The sequence below is a fragment of the Nanorana parkeri genome, unplaced genomic scaffold (genome assembly GCF_000935625.1).
Source record: "Nanorana parkeri isolate BGI_ZX_2015 unplaced genomic scaffold, ASM93562v1 scaffold103, whole genome shotgun sequence".
Taxonomy (NCBI): Eukaryota; Metazoa; Chordata; class Amphibia; order Anura; family Dicroglossidae; genus Nanorana; species Nanorana parkeri.
Window position 1 is genome coordinate 2,297,195 of NW_017306371.1, and position 18,447 is coordinate 2,315,641.

Genomic DNA, 18,447 nt, shown 5'->3' on the forward strand with positions numbered 1-18,447 from the left:
AAAGGATTCTGCCACCTCGTCCCACCCTCCGCTATTCATACAGTTTAGCTCTAAGTGGAATTGGAGTATGTTGTATGCTGAGTAGAAGAGCTTCTTTTTATTGGTCAGCATGGTCATGTAACTCTGCTGACCAATGAGCAACTTGAGAGTGTTATACTGGATCCTGGATCCAGGACTGCAGTGTGGTGTACAGATGGTACACTGGCTAGCGGCAGAGGAGATCTGCATACAGCTAAACTGTTTGAATAGCTGGGGACGAGCAGAGGTGGCGGAATCCTTTGGGTAAGCTATTTTCTTACATTTTGTGAGAAAGTAGAACCCTTTAAGTTTCACACACAAAATCCCACAAAAATGTGTTAAACTAAAGTCCATTTGGTTTTTTCTGCTGCTCTTTAGTAAACTGAACAATTGCATGTTATTTTTTTACTACTTCTTTTTAGACAACAGGCAGAGCTCTAGTCTTTTTTAATTTGATAAACACTTGGCTTGCTTCTCTGATGAGAGTTTTTTCTTTTTTTAACTTTTTATTTTTTACAGCAGCAGAGCCGCCGGACAATAGGAAACTATTGGGCGGAGCTAGCTGTCACTGCTAGCTCCGCACAATTGTTTTCTATTTACTTTTTTTACCTTTTTTAACTCTTTTTCTGTTCTGCTCGGTCCCTCTGAGGGACTGAGCAGAACAGCCGAGCCAAATGCCGCTCGCCGGCATTCGGCTATTCACTCACTGCTGTTCGGCATCTTTAAGAATAGCCGGAACAGCAGTGAGAAGCCTGCCGGAGGTTCGGCTCAGCCGATCCAGATGTTGGATCGGCTGAGTCGAACTCCTTCTGCGTTACGGGTCGGCCGAAAACTTGAAATAAGTTTTTTTTTGCAGAATGCAATGAGCTATTAGAGCAGGGATTTATCCTTTACCAGATAGTTCCGTACCAAGAGTCAGTCCAAGGGAGCTGCTAAGCAACCACCTTTTCAATTGTATAATTTGAATGATTAATTTTAAAAGAGTAAAGTAAAAAATAACATCTACAATGATCCCAAACCATTATAGTTTATCTTTAATATTGTAATCAGATGCATTTTAAACTGCTATAGTGGTGTGCAAGGGGTAGATGTCCAGTTTTCATCCAGGTTTACTTCAGAATTGCTAATAGTGATCACACTATTGAGTGGTTAGATATTTCACAGATGCTTTCTAAATGTATATTATAATCTTTACACATTCATATTACACATTATCTTGTTCATGTCAATACAGATGATCAAAGAGATGAAGCAATGCCAAAGAAAGCAAAAAATCTGCCTATAAACAAAAAAGGTAACTTCCCTGGACCAGCTTTATTTTGTTTTATGAGATGTTTAAAAAGACATCTGCAAAATAAAGCTTAAGATATAGTTAGTATTAGATTTTAATGCATAGCATTGGGCAGTGCTTTGTTTACTTCTGTTACACGGTTTGCATTAGGAGATACAATTGGATATTTTGTAGCCACGCTAACATAATTTTTGCCCTTTCAAATCAATAAGTGTAAGTAAATCAAAATGTATTATTCATCATAAATAGAGAGATACATTGGTAGATTTTGGTTTTTGAGTGTAAAGGTCCACTTTGAGTCTAATATATAGGGGTCTATTCACAAAGCTGCCGAGGGATCTGGCCGTAGCTTCGGCCGATCCTTCGGCTAGCTTCGGCCCCAGGACCCCTTCGGTTCAGGAGAACCGAGGGGGTGCTGTACGGGCTATTCACAATAGCCCGTACAGCTCCCGATCATGGCCGAGCGGCTCGGTCGAGCCGATCGCATATGCATCGGCATAGTTTACTAGAACTTTAACTTGGTGATGGTGGCGAAATTTCACTCTGCAAATAATATCCACTCCTTATCCAATGTGCAAGAAAAATTGGAAAAAAAAATTGTATTTTTGCTAAATGCCTATTTGCATTTAGTAAATCCTTGCCACGCTGTTGACAATTTGAAGGTAAGTGATTTGACCTACTAAACAATGTAAAAAAAATAGACTAGCATACCATAGAATTCAACCATACCATAGAAGACTTGCACATATTTTTAAACATAAGGGGGGGGGGGATATATCAAAACTGGAGCAGACAAAATCTGCAGCAGCTGTGCATGGCAACCAATCAGCTACTCTCTTAGTTTGGTCAGTTAAGATTTGCAAATGAAAGAGAGAAGACGAGTGGTTGCCATGCACAGCTGCTCTAGATATTGTCTGTTCCAGTTTTGATAAATTCCCTTCTTGGAGTGTTTTAATTTTCAGATCTCACAAAAGCAAACTCTGCCTTTTTAAAAAAAACAAACAAACTTTATAGAAGCTTTATAAAACGCTATAACTGAAAGGAAAGAAGTCCTTTAAATTAATTGTTTTTTTCACCTCTGCCTTTGACTGGATTTTACTTTCTAATTAATATTAAATATATATTTTTTTTTAATCTCCCGGTTAAGCAATAATACATTTATAAAAGCAAAACATAGTTTATTGCATTTACATTTGCTTATAGACCCTCCAAAGGCAAGTTCAAAATTGTCCCAATCTGCTCCTAAAAAAACAACAAAACGAAGTCCAAGAAGATCAAGCAAGAAGAGCAATAAGGATGTAATCGCTGAAGAAGGTAATTTTTCAGTGATGATATTCAATGGTCATTGAAGAGATGTCATCAGAGGACTGAAATATAACTTAAAGACAATGTACAGTTTCTGGTAATTAAACAAAACATATATAGGGCTTATTTCCTAGATTCCTGGTTGGATAATAATTGATCTGACAAATAGTCTTTATTTAGTCAAGGGTGGAGACAAGTTTTGTTTATTAAGATACAGTTGATACTACAGGATGCAGTTAGACTGCAGTAGTGCTGTCTGCTCACCATTACATTTTGTTACTTGTCCACTAATACTGTATGCAGATATGTAAATGTTTCCCTATCCAATTCTTGCTGTCTAAAACATTTTCCAATTATATTTCTAGTGCATGTGATGTGTACCTCAGCCTATATACTACAGTATATGAGATCATAGTTCTGTCTCTTTTTTTTTTTTTACTTGTCAAACAAAGGGCATGGGGAATTGGGCGGTGCCCTAGGGGACATATACCAATGCATGCACATTAAAAAAAAATATATTCAGCAGGGAGCAACTCTTTCAATATTGCTTGGAGAGAATCAATAAAAATGCAAAATTCCTTTAACTACCTTAGTTTCAGAGCAATTTTGTGATTTTTGCACACACATGCTACAATCTGAATTTTTGGATAGTAAACATGTATATATTTTCTGAAAGCGGTTGTTTTTAATTTTAATTTTTTTAACTTTTGTATCACTTTTTTCCCTTAACGTTATAGCTATCACAAAAGGGGATAACAAGTCCCTATGTGATAGCGTTTAGAGGTGACATGTTCTCTTTATGGAGACATCAGGTGTATATTAGAGCCCTGATGTCTCTCTTGCCCTCCAATAAAGGCAGTTATGCACAGGACATATTACAGGTCACATAAAAAAGCAATAGTAAAGTAATTGACACATCCAAAATATGTGATGCCAGAATACTGTGTTTCTGACACTGTCTGTGAGAATCATATTGTTCTGTAACACCACATACAGCTTAGAGGCATTGCAATTACAAATCATATCATTGAAATGATTGGTGTTTTTCCCATGTCACGCTTGAAGTTGAAATAAAGAGAGGACCTCCTCCCTGCTGTATGCTATGTTTAATATTTAATTTTTTTGCATTGGTACATGTCCCCCATGGCAGTGCCCATTTCCCTATGATCTTTGTTTGACAATACCTTGCTTATTAGCCATGCAAATGGCCATAAATGATTATCAAAATTTGCCCCTGTTTACAAGCTCACGATTTTTGAACTTCATGTTTGGTTGACAAATCCCCCATGAATTGAACTCAAGTACATGCTCACATCCATAGTTACACAGGGGCAATGTAGGATTTACCATGCAGCAAACATTAGAAATGTGTCAGTTTAGGTACAGCTGAGGTAAACACTAGCACCTTTACACCTCCTGGGCACCATAACTCTCCACAAAGTTTGAGACACAAAGCTGGGTTTACCCTGCACCAAAGATGAGGAATTTGGCAGATGAGGTTCTGCTGTGGAAACATTATGTGGCACCTACACGTGCCAGAGCATAAACTTCTAATTTTAATGAAAGTGAGTTGTCAGTGGACAAGCAACTTCACCTCTCCATAACTAACTCACAATAACATTATGACAAGTTATCCCTATAATAAATTAGGTCACCACTTCCTTGTATATACATATAGAAGTAAAGAACCTTTGGGAAGTGGGACTTTTAAATAGTAACTCAATTTTTCTTGAGAAAATAATCAATCTTCTCAGAGTGATCAATGTACATTGTAAGGATTTTAACAAACTTTGTTGCAGATTACTACCTGTTTCTGTTCTGAAGAAAAATCTGCTTGTAGAGGCATGTCCTTTCCAAACTAATCCCTAACTGGGAGAGTCTGAGTTCATTATAATCAGCTGCTAGACTTTGTGTTGTAATGAGTAAAGTTGCAGTTTCTGCATCCCTTATTAGCAATGAACTAGAAATGCACCGAAATGAAAATTGTAAAACGAAACCAAAATTTCAAAATTTGTCAGGCTGAAACTGAAACAGAAAATTACCTTTTTCCACCTTTTTTTTATTTATTAATTGTATGGATTATATTAGAAATTTGAATTAGTCCCATGGATTCAAAATAATCTGAATTGAAAAACACCAAGACTGTATAATAAAATAACCAAAATACAATTATATAAAAATATACAGTATATAAAACATATTATTGCAAAACAGTAAGTCCAGTAATAAACTCAAACAGCAGCTCTAGGCTTACATATGTTTAAATATGTAATAAAAGCCCAAAGAATTATATATTTTCTGAAAGCACAGACCCAGTAGAATAAAATGGTTGCAGTTGCAAATGTTATGTTGCATGATATTAGAAGCTCTTTATCAAACCGAAAATTTCAATAAAAATTACACATAAAATTACACACAATTTTTTTAAATTTTTTAATTTCAATAAAAATTACACTTAAAATTACATACAATGTTTTTAATAAAATGTAAACGATGAGGTTATACTGAGTAAACAGATACTCAACATACCAGGGTTAAAAAATGCATGCACCCTTGGAACTGTGACAAAATATGATACCCCAAATTATCCATAGATGACCCCTTAAAAGCCCGGTCAGTCATCAGTTTAGAGTTATCCATGATTATTGGCCCAGAAACTATTGCTCTCACACTGGCACATGTGGCGATACAATTTGTGTTTCTGTTAGTATGCACACTTTTACTGGGGACCTTAATTTTGTGGGGCATTTTTAGTTTAATTTTTTTGTACTTTTTAAACTTTTTTTTCCCTTGACCTCGTTACTATCACACGGGAGGGGGTGGTGCTCACAAGCCTCATATGTGATAGCACATTGGAGATGACAGGTTCTCTTTAAGGTGACATTAGGGGTAGGTTTCTAGTGTCACCTTTCCACTTTAAAGAAGCTATTCAAGAGCACATTGCACTGGAATAGCTTCAGTTGGAGAATGGCAGCTGCCAGTGGCAAGATTCTGCAGCCAGCTGAATGTAAATGTACTGTGTGCATTTTTCCGATAGTGCTATTAGGGAGTATCTCACCAAAAATGAAATTCCAATGGATGCCAAATATTTACTTGTATCTCAGTGCAGACATCTGTTAAAATTAGTCAGCCATTCACAGAAAAAGGAAGTTTTATTCCTAGGGGTGTTCTGTATACCAAAGTGTATACAAAACTCCCCCAGGTCACCATATTGCACTGAATTTTTTCGACAGTTTTACAAAATTACAACGGCTGCATTTTTTAATAACATTAAATTACAAAATGGCTTGTACAGCAATTATATATGCTATATTCATTTTTTAAGTTTCTCTTTAAAGTGTCACATAAGATATCAGAGACATTATTGCATTAAATTTAAAACTCAAATCTTATCAATCAGAATCACATTTAAAGCACATAAAAGATATATAGACCCTCATGGAATATATAAGAGTGTGGTACAGAATTATGTCACACATTATGCATCCACATACCTACTCTTTGCCCCTCTACTATACATACATATTATGCTAATGATCACTAATAAAAGGGCTGTATTGTTAAATAACAATACAGATAAGTATGATTTAACTCTTTAAAAGTGACACGATAAACAAAAAGTGCTACTCCCACAAAATGACAGATCCCTGGCTGACAGCTGTTTGTGAACAAACCAGTGAGGAATCTGTCATTTAGCAGCGGTTGCATGGCAGTAGAGCTACTGCTGCTAAATGGTTTGTTTACAAACAGCAGCCAGGGATCTATTATTTTTGAGGCCACCAGAAAATGACAGATCCTAGACAGGATGGTGTTTTTAGACAAACCAGCCAGGATTCTGGGTGACATCATTGACCACATATGGTCAATCCTGAGGGCCACAGTCTGGTGCCAGTTTGGGCGGAAAGAAAACTGGGTCAACTAGGGATCCCCCCAGGTTTGTTTACAAACAGAAACTGAATTGGAATCCATCATTTGGCAGTGCTAGTGTTACCACTGCCAAAAACCCCCAAATCAGATTGTTTGGAAGCAGCAGCTAGGGATTTGTGCTGGAAAACTGGGTAAATTTGGCCAATTTGGCACTTGCTGAACTGTGTTCAGGTTGAACACACATTTACCCAAACCAAAAGCTCATCCCCAACCGCTGGCAAAATACACGTTATTAGTAATTTCTCCAGCTCATTATACAGTTTCCCTATAGAAAGATCTCAATAGCAAGAACATTAGACTACACAGACAGCAGATTAAATCACAGAGGTGGGAAACACCTATACCTCTCAGAAATGAGATCAGAAATGTGGAAATTGCTTCCTGGCTTGTTAGCAGTGCTGGGTTTGGTTATTAGAAAGCTTGGCATGCTCTGCAAACCTATTGCCATGGAAGCCACTAAATTTGTAATTGCGAAAAAATTAATTTACACATATGATTTAAAAAAAATAAAATGTTGATTTATATACTTATAAAGTATACTATTAGGTTCTAGCAAAAGTATGTGACAGTAGACCATGGTCAAACTCTGCCAGTCCTCTGAGATATAGATTTGTTTACACATTTTTAGCTATGGCAGCCAAAATATTGTTCAGTAGTTTCTGAATCAGCATACAGCTGAAATTCTGATTTAACAAAAAGCACAGATGATTTTTAAGCTATCAATTTCTCCTGATATGGGGAGCAGGAATCAAGCCTAGAAGGATCTTGGTAAACTAAAAAATGTTGCTTGATTCCACAACAGAGACACCAATAAGAAGCAGCATTACGTGTAAGGATTCAAAGAAGTAGAGCTATTGCCCAATACACCTAACTAGATATGTGCTGTAATTGCATATCTGCACAACAAAATGAAATGGTTTATTTAAATTCCACACAGACACATACTTGACTTAACAGCTTAACATACATCACTTAACAGCTATGTCAACTAACACTAAACTAACACTAAAGTACTTCTACAAACATGATCCCCATGATAAGATGGAATAAAATGTTTTCTGTATTTTGATGTGTGATGCTTTTAAAGATTGAAATCTAAAAAGTGAATGCAAATAATAATTTACAAAACATTTCACATTTTAGTGCTTTATATATTTTGGTAATAATCTACTGAAAAATGTTGTTTAAACTGAACCCTAAATAGCAAAATACAAATCTCAAACACATACGTGGAAACTGTGATACCTGTAAAAATATACCATCCAGTTGGCTACACTCTAGTTCTGCAATACAGCTTGAACTAGGACCCACCTTGGTGCGTGACTGGACAATAAAAGAGCGGCAGCACATGGATGAGATCATCATTCCACTCTTTCTATCTTTGCATGCATGCTCTTTGTGTTAGATGGACAACATTGGGCATTTTAGAAGTGAGTGCTGCTGCACAGGGGATTACAGAAAGCTCATGTCAAGATAAATTCAGGTGCTTCTGCCAGCTGTATGTAAAAATACATCAGATAATTTTAACAGATTAATCCATTACTGGTTCATATATAATAGCATTTTATCTGCCTGTAGTTCAGATTTGAAAATGGTTTATTAAGCCTTTGCCATCTAGTGAAATCATTGTTATGCGTATAATTACTTATAATTGTGTTTCAGAATCTTTTACAAGTCACCTGAATATTTTAGTATGCCACAGTAAAACAAAAAACAACCTCAATCAATAATACTGAAAATCTAAATTACTACATCTACATTTGCTTGTAGACCCTCCACTGGACAGCCAAACATCATCCTCTTCTTCACCAAAAATATCTAGAAAAAGGAGCGCTGGCAGGCCAGAAAAGAAGAGATATAGGAAAATAATGTATCCAGAAGAGGAAGAAGAAGGTACTGTTTCTGTGAGGACATTGATGGTCTGCTGAGGCAACCATAATTGCAATGTCACCAGAAACTAGGATCATTTACCAAAAACACTCCTGATCACAGGAAGTAGAAGGTACCATTTCTGTGAGGACATTTGATGGTCTGCTGAGGCAACCACAATTGCAATGTCACCAGAAACTAGGATCATTTACTAAAAACACTCCTGATCACATAGACCATGATAAATTAAGACACAAAATCATAACTTAAACCCACTGGGGCTTTTTTTTTATCGAATTCAATAATATGATAGATTAAAAATCCAGTGCAACCTTCATTATTTTGCCAGATAAATAGTACATTTTTACAGAAGCTAGGGTATAAAGAGGGACGTTTGAGGAAGTATGAGGGACAGGGTTATTTAGTCCTAAGAGAGAAAGTCCCTTGAAATGAGGGACATCAGGAGCCATGAGCCATCAAAAAGACAGCTAGCATTCTGTCAATATATTTGCAAAACAATAATTGTTTGAAGAAACAAGTATATAGTTCATCCTTTACAGGACCACTGCAATTTTTTTGTGCCAGGTTAGTCATGTTAGGGTTGGTTATGTACTCTGGGAAGAATAAGGAAGGGGAGGGGATATGAGATTGAAGTTTAGGGTTCCAAGCTCATCTCTTGCATTAGGGTCAGCCTAACATCTGGAGAATCTTCCTGCCCCTACTTGCTAATACAGAAAGAAGGTTGGAGGATGCAAATGCTGCAGTAGTTTTGTACAGGCTGCACAGCTGAGCAAATACATTCTTATTCTAAAAGGTATTTGTTGATGTTTGTATGCATTGGTAGCATAGAGACTGCTGAATACAGAGAAGCTTTTTCTTATAGTACAGTTACATTACTAATTACATTAAAATGCATGCTTTCATTACATTGAACCTAGCAGTTTAATTTAGCTTTAGCATAACATACAGACTAGCCCAAATTTGAACTCATGACAAATTTTGCAGGGTACAGTGACAAGGTTTTTTGGCCCTGATTCGGATATAGTAAAATATTTGGTTGCAGTAAAAGACTTATAGTATATATTGACTATAGTGTATTAAAAGACTATAGGGGTCTATTCCCAAAGCTGTCGCAGGATCCAGCTCTAGCTTCAGGTGATCCTTTGGCTAGCTTTGGTTGCGGGAGCTTCGGTTCAGTCGAACCGAAGGGCTGCTGTACAGGCTATTCACTATAGCCGTACAGCACCCGAAGGCAGCCGAGGGACTCAGCCAAGCCGAAGGCATTTGCTTCAGGTCGACTGAGCCGAAGCGGGGCGAACGGCCAACCGAAGGCCGGCCTTTCACCCTGCAAATTACAGCTAGGCGGAGCCATTCGTGATGTCCCGGTTGGTTCCTCCCAGTTGTAATGACAGATCAGCGTCCCCAAATGACCTGGGGATGCTGAGCTGTCCTTAAACAATAACAACCGGGCAGAGCGGGCCATGATGTCACAGCCGGCTCCACCCAGTTGTTATTCATTGGCTGGGACCTGCTAGAAGACTCTAACAGGTTCCGGCCAATAGGAAACAGCTAGGCAGAGCTAGTTGTCACTTCTAGCTCCGCCCAATTGTTTTTTTTGTCTTTTGAAAAAAATATGTATTTATTTTTTTAATTTTTCAACTTATTTACATTTTTTAATTATGTTTTCAACTTTTTTTTGCTCATTAATTTGCTGTTCAGCCGTACTGAGCCGTAGTGAATCACTTCACTACAGCTCGGTTATTCACTCAGCTGCCTTCAGCAGCTTTGTGAATAACCCTGTATAGTCTATAGTGAATGTTAATAAAATAGGGTTGGTTGATAGCTGACTGCCCCCAAGAACTAACTAAGGATCTTCACCCAGTCCATACATGGTATCACTTTACACACCAAGTAGTCATAAATCATAACAGCATAACATTACACTTTTCTTTACATTATAAGTAAAAGTTGATGTTATTGGCTATCCCTTTAACTCTTTGTGACCTGTGTCCATTGGGGCCAACACATATTTTCAGTTGACAGGAAACCTGTAGCACATTAATTTGTATGTAGGGAACCCAGTTATACTGCAGGGGTGCAATGGTGAATGCTAACTTGAACTTCATTCAGTTTTGCAACTCAATGGGCAGCTTCATTGACAATGACTAACAGGATTCAACAATAGCTGCTGCTATTAAAATTGCCGTTGCTTCTTTTCTCCATTGTAAAGACATTTCAGGTAAAGTTGACTGTGTGGCTCCATCCTGTTGATTCTTAGATGTTCACTTTAATCTAGATCCCTATGAGGGAAATGCACCAGCTAAACGTCCTAAAAAAAAATCCCCCACTAAGGACAAAAAGAATCCAGTAAATTCTACTCCTAAAAAACCAAGAAAGAAGAAGACTATTTTTGAATATGAAGACGAAACAGAAGGTATTTAGCAAATAGGACATGTTTGGCTGCAAATATATTGCACCAAAACAACAAAGATCTGAGTCATACAAAATCTGATTTAGATCTTTGTGTCTGAATTTCACAGTGTGTGTCAAGATAACTTCACATTTTAATAAAATCAATAATGGTTTCTAAAATGTTAGTGAGATGGAGATGCTAAGTTAAGCATTTAACAACTGGCTGGCTGCAATTAATATTTATGTCAAGGGGAAAGTACAGACATCAATTTGGCAGGTGCTTTGTAAATCAGTTATAAAGATTGTTCATAAACTTTGTAATTCTTACTTTATTAACCACTGTGACTGAAAACAATATTTTAAGTAAGTATCCAAGAGTATTATCTTTAGTTGTTATAACATATACACCAGCAAGGATCCATGACCCTAATAGAGATTTGACTTCAATAAATACAACATCTAGATCATTTTAGTGATGTACATGTATTTATACATATACATGTATTTATACATGTATGTATGTGACTTAAAATGTTTTTCATAAAGTAATTTTTTATAGGCAGCAGAAAAATCTTACAACAATGTAAAATTCTAGAGGAGGTGTAACATGCTCATTTACAACTAAAAGCTGAATTCCAGGGAAATAGCTAAATACACAGATAAAATACATATAAGGTAGTTGTTTTACATACCAAATTATTTGTATTTCTGTCTATCCATTTGTTTTGTATTTCTGTTCATCCATTTGTAAGATGTACACATCCCTGCTATACAGCACATCCAGACAAGATGGCACCACTGTCTCTGTTACATATTTAGAGTGTAGAAGATATACAGTGGTGTACTGTCTCTATCCTCAGACTGCTAATTGAACAGTAAAGGGTGGCAGCAATCTGATTCAATGTTCACTGTTGCTCTTTACTTCTATAATCATATTCCTTGTCAGCTCATTTGCATGCAACACATCTGGTTTTCTCCCAGTTCTGCCCTTCCATCTACCAGTCCAAAAGTGCTACTGTACAAGAGATTGCAGTTGGCTGCTATGAGGTCAAATTCAGGTACTTGTTTAATTAAAAAATGGAATCATTTATTGATAAATACAGAGCTGCAAAATGTTTGCCTTTTATATATTTTTTTATCTGCCTGGACTTCACTGAAAGCATTTGGATTTTTGGTACTACTCTAACATTTACATTTTGCATCTGCAAATTATAAGTATTACAGCTATCCATTGAATGATCAGGATGGTTAATGCAGCTGTATAATGACCATATCTATTCATGTAGACAGCCACTGAAAATTGCAGCTATAGTTCCTGATCCTTTATAACATGTGGATATAGTATGTTTACTATAGCCACACTCATGAATGAACAGGAGGTGATGTAGATCACTTCCCATTCATTCATAATTGAGGATATGTAACCATACTATGTCCTTAATTATTTACAAACACTCAGCGATCACTGAGTGTTTGTACTCACTCTCCTTCCTGACACGCTGTCACAGGAGGCTCTCCTGATCTGTGACAGGAGGCTGAGCGGTGCGGGGAGGAGAGATGCCGGCCGCTCACAGCACTCTCCTCCCACAGCGCTTGGCCGCCTCTGACAGTTTCTCTCCTCCCCACCGGGACACAGAGCAGCACCCAGCGGGGAGGAGAAAAAGAATGAATGCACCTCTGTATTGGCCAGAAAATGGCACTTTTGGCATTTGCCAAAAGTGCCATTTTCGGGCTGATATGTTTCGGCAGCTGATATATCGGTGCATCCCTAGTTTTTAAAACTACCTTAACTACTTTTTTTCCCCAGCCAATATAAGGGCATTGTATTATAAACACAGAGAGTTACACTGAGTCCATTAGACATCCTATTCACAAACCACACAATTGGGGGGGAATTAATAAAAAGTGCCCGAGACAAATTTTGTCTCACCTTTATTTCAACTGAGGTTCAGCCTATCAGTTTTAAAGAAAAACTATGGGCAGTAATGAACCCTTTTAGGGGGGCTACCCTAGGGTAAAAAAAAATTAAACTTACCCAGTCCTCAGAGCCAAAAGCACTCCCTTTAGCCTCTCTCTCTAACAGAGTAAGACCCAATGCAATCAGTAATTAACAGACATGGACCAACATGTCCCCCATTCTCTGCAATACAAGCCTGTATGAAGACTATTGTGCTGGGAATTATGGTCGTGAACTGAATACGCTAACGGTAGAATACTGCAGGCGGGCCCTAGGTAAAGGGTAGAGGTACAGACTGGCAATAGAGGACATGAAGTGCTGTCATTCCAGCAGAGACAATGCTAGTGGCCAGGGTTGTGTCAAGTGCAGCCTGCAGAGGGAACAGTTATTTAGCAGAGACAGAGCTGGTAGCAGACACAAGTCAAAGCTAGTGGCAGGCAGAGAGTATTCCAGGAACAGGCTGAGATCAGGACTGCCAGCAGACAAAGAGTATTCCAAGGATATACGTTGTGGACATGACTTTCGTCAGACAGAGAGTATACCAGGGACAAGATACTGAGACAGGAATAGGTAGCATACAAGATACAGTAACATAATGCTAGATGCAAGGTACAGGAACTACATACCGAGGCAGGAACAGGATGCAAGTTGCTAGATACAGGGACAAAATACAGGAACGGAATTCAAGACACAGGACAAGATGCGAGATACAGAGACTAAATACTGATTGTGTAGACAGAGCCCTGTGCTTATCATGCCTAAATAAGGCACCACTACCCCAAAAACCAAAAGCTGGAGGGTGTGTGGTCTGACACATTAGCCTTCACAATAACATGCAAGGGGTATGAGACTATAAATGCTTGTTCACACCAGCCTGCTGCTCAAATGCTCTATTTTAGTGAGCAGGCTAGTGTATTTCGCCAGATCCATCAGGAAGACAGTGTGATATGCTGTTGCAGCACATCACACTGTTTACTCTTTTCTGTTAAATTTATTTGGAGTCAAACTATACACACCATTCATGTCCTCACACAGTGGTGTGGTGTACTGCACTGCAGTGTGGTCCAATGGGTTGTGAAAAAATTCAGCATGTCTGCATTTTTTTACAGTGCACCACACCGGACATCACACCACTGTTGTGGTGTGAACAGCGCATATCAAAAAATTGTTTTCTATATGGCTTTGCTGTGACTGGTATGAAAAACACCAGTCACCACATTTAGTGTGAACAAGTCCTAAAAGGTGTGAGAGTTTAATTAGGCTTTAAGGAGATATGATGAAGAAAAGTCAACCTGCACTGTGCACCTCTACCATTAATCAGTAACCGAACTGCTGGGCAGGTAGGAGGTGAACCATTTTTTAAAATTTACCTCTCAAAATTATACTGTGCCTAAAATGATGTTCTCATTATGCCTTTATTTAATATATTGGGAAAAAGAGCAAAATATGGGATAACCCACAGAAACCAATCAATAATCTTTCCCATATTGCTAAGCTAACACATTTTAAAATCTCATTGGTCTCATTAAGGGTACGTTGCACTTTACTTTATATGGTATATAAGTTCCTACATGTGGAACAGGCAAGCTTTTCTGATTTTTTTTTTGATGATCTAAAACAATTCACAATTTACAGCGAACAGCGCATGAAAAATATGTGGCATGTGGAAAATATGCATTATTTTCTGTATTTTAGACCCCAATGAGAGAACCTCATCACGCTCATCTACAAAGGATAAAAAAAATCCTAAAAAAGGAAAGTCACCTAAGTCCCCCAAAAAGAAAAAGAGTGAGACACTTGTTGAGTCAGAAGAAGAAATTGAAGGTATTACAGTGAAATCTAAAATAATAATAATTATATGAATTATTATTATTATTAGCACCAACAAGTCTTACAGCAAAGTGTGGAGAAGTGATAAGAAGGTAGTAAAAAGCTATAACATGAACACAGACATAAAAATTTAAACATATGCAAACTCATTGGTAACAACTGTAGTAAAAACGTAAAAATGTTTTATGGGTCTTACAATTTAAAAAGCACATACACCAGGAGTAAGGGAGAAGACATTTTAAAGAGGAAATGAGCCCCTTTTACTGATCTGAATTTAAAATGGGGCTAAAGTCTGTAAATAAATTGGTATTGATAATTGTTTAGTATAATGTGTAACATGGGTGATAGGAAATGCCCATTTATCTGGGACACAGTAGTAATGTGGTGTTTGGAAGGAAGAATCACTGAGCACAACATGGGACATTGAAGATTGGCACTATTGGAAGTGTCTGTAGAGACTTCAGGGGATGATTTGTTTTCATCGGAGTAGTGTTCAGCTGCACAGGCTACAGAAGAGGTAAGCATTTACTGGAGACCTTTTTCTGGTATTTCTAGTTTATCAGCAGAACTGCTTTAGAGTACTATACAGTTTTGTCAGCAGTTCATATGCAGCAATTACATCGGCTGTGAATTTTTTTTTTTATAAAGCAGAACTGCCCTTCAAGATTTGACTAAATATGCATATCTTTAGACAAGACTGTCCTTACACACATATCTAAGATTTATGTTCATATATTCAAAACAATATTGAACATAAATACTATTGAGATAATAAATATGTTTTTCTATATTTCTTTTACAGAATCAGAGGAAAATGTATCCTCATCCTCATTTTCTTCATCATCTTCTTCATCCAGTGTTAAAGGAAGCAAAAAAACAAAGAAATCATCAAGGAAAAATCAAAAGAAAAATAAGCCACAGGATGAGGATGATATACCTGATCCAGATAATCCAGGTACCGTAATAACATAAATTGCTGACTACACACGGGTATGCTCATTTGTTTGTAAAACACAGTCAACCAAGACAAGATATTCTTTGTCCCAATGGAAATCAACTTTTCCATGTATACACAGTAGGTTTTTTATCTCTTCTCTTGATTGGTACCACTGATATCCCCTGCTGGCTATTGTTTTCTGACAGTAGGCACCCGCAGGTGTTGGCAGGGCCACCCATGGCTTGAATTTTGACCGATTCAGCATGAAGGGTTTTGTATGGTCAACTTTACTTTGTTCAAGTGTAACACTTTAGCTGAAGTGCCAATGATGGCTACTATCTGCCTAATGTCACACAATGCGCATTAAGAAAATAGAAGTATCATTTTTTTTTAAATTAGAAGCTATTTCACTGGAGTGAAAGAAATAATTCTAGGTCCCTCATTTAAAGTTAACACTAAAGACATTTAAAACATTGCCTATTATTTGGGTACTGTAATTATTTGCTCTTTCACAGATGCACAGTTTTGATGTTTTACATATTTGGTATCTATTTACTCACACAACCTCATCCTTTGACCCATCTCCCTAAAAAAAATTGAAAATAACATTTTGTTTTTGTGCACTACAATTCTTTTAGTCTATTAATTACTGAAAATATAGATTTGACAGTCTATGCAAATATCATGCAACATAACAAATTGTAACTACTATATTTTTTTTTACGGGGCCTCTGCTTTCAGGAAATATATAGTGCCCAATAAATATTTGTCAACAGAAAGCTTCTTTTGCTGATGCGTGAAATAGTTAAAAATCTGATGGATTAAATTGTTATATGCGACTATATGCCACTATTGCGCAAAATTTAAAAAAAATCCTGAACTGTGACTATCTACAGAAAAGCTGGATAATCAGCATCAAATAATTATTGTTTCTTAAAATTAATTAGATAATGTTCGCCGCAACAGAGGTGTTCAGAATTGCACCAAGAGGATAATGGCGCAAGAAAGTCAATATTATGATACACAATATACGTAGCAGCAATTTAGTTTATTGGAGATGCCCCCAGACCCAATCACTCATATGAAATATTAGTGACTGGGTCTACAAACACTTTAAAGTATAAAGGCAAACCCTTTTTGCTTTAAATACAGTAATGAGCGGTAACAACCACTGCCCGGTTTTAATTGTTGTCTGTGTCCCTGTTAGTTAGATCCATGCTCTCTAATTGTCCTGATCACCAATGTCATTGGGAATGAAAGTGAAGGAAATCCAAAATGTTGAGTTGTCAGCAGATCATGAATAAAGGAGAACTCACCCAACGGGGACACTTGTTCCCATGATGGCTGTCAAAGAGGAGATTTCCTTCACACTGTAAAGTTATCTTGTCACTTCATATTATAAGAACTTTATAATATAAAGCCAGGTATGCAGAATTGGATATAACTGTGCCACACTAACTCTTGTTTCATTGAAGATGCTATGGAGGTCCTGTGTGCAGCGGTTTCGGGTCCTTGAAGATGGCGGATGCGGCACAGGTACTCACTTTTTGTATCGAAGTATTTGCACGAGTATGAGTACTCATGCAAATACTAGGTATCGCCGCCGATACCGATGCTTGTATCGGTGCATCCCTAGTTTAAACCCTCCCCTTCTCTTTTAAAAATGAGAAAAAATATATCTAAAGCCGCAACTTAAGTGTGTCAAGCTGGAAATTCTGTGCTTTAAGCAATACTGTTTGGATTGGTATAGGTTTTATGAAATGTGTATAAACGACATCTGCTGGATAGAATGAATAATGTTTTAACTGTCTGTGTTTACCAACTACAATGATATACATATGTAAACTGAACCTTCTCAAAAATGTATATTTGTAGGGAAAAATAAAAAACCTAAAGATGAAGATGATGAACCAAAGAAACCTAAAACTCCAAAGAAAAGAGAAGGTGATGATGATCCTGACAATCCTGAAACCCCTCCAAAAGGTATGAAATGCAATATAGTCTAAAATATACATTATCCTTGATCACAGTCTTTGGACAATATGTCAGTTGCTTTCGTTCTGTTGTATACTCCTGGAAGGAAGGAATGCAGAAAGCTTGGAATTTAAGCAATATCCTTTATTGACTAACTTTATTGGCTAATCCTTCAGGATGCCTTATTCAGGCTTTATGCAGTTAAAAAATTATTCCAAAACATTTTTATACACACAAGTATAAGGAGGAGCAGTAAAATATAATATTAAAAAACAACTATGTTTGCTTAAGAGACTGGAGTAGTAACAGCTATTGTAAAGGATCAGTCTACAGAAACATAAATTAGAGCTTAGGAGAGTTATTGGGATAACTGATTTGGAGATAAGAAGGCTAACCTCAAATATGAATCCTTTTGAAATGGAAGGGAGTAGCCGTCATGGGTCCAGATCAAAGCTATCCCCAGGCCCACTCTACATAGCTCAACAGTCTAGGCTTTTTTTTTTTAAACATGTATGCTGTTAACAGCAGCACACTGGTTTGCAGCCCTTTGCCTGCAGCATATCAAGCATGGACAGTGTTGGCAAAATTCTTTTTTAAGACCGAGTACGAGTACCGATACTTTTTTCAAGTACTCGCCAATACAAATTACCGATACTTTTTCTTAAAGGGACAGGTCACATTTTTTCTAAAGCAATACAAAATCATGATTTTAGGTCAGTTTCTTAATATTATGAAATGAACATGAAATTAATATGTATCATGCCATTGCTAACTAAGGCTTGTATCCCCATAGTGGGGAAAATAGATGAGCACATGTTCAGACTCCAGACCAGAACACTGTATAGTGTGGCACAGCTATATCCAATTCTGCATACCTGGCTTTATATTATAAGAACTTTATAATATAAAGCCAGGTATGCAGAATTG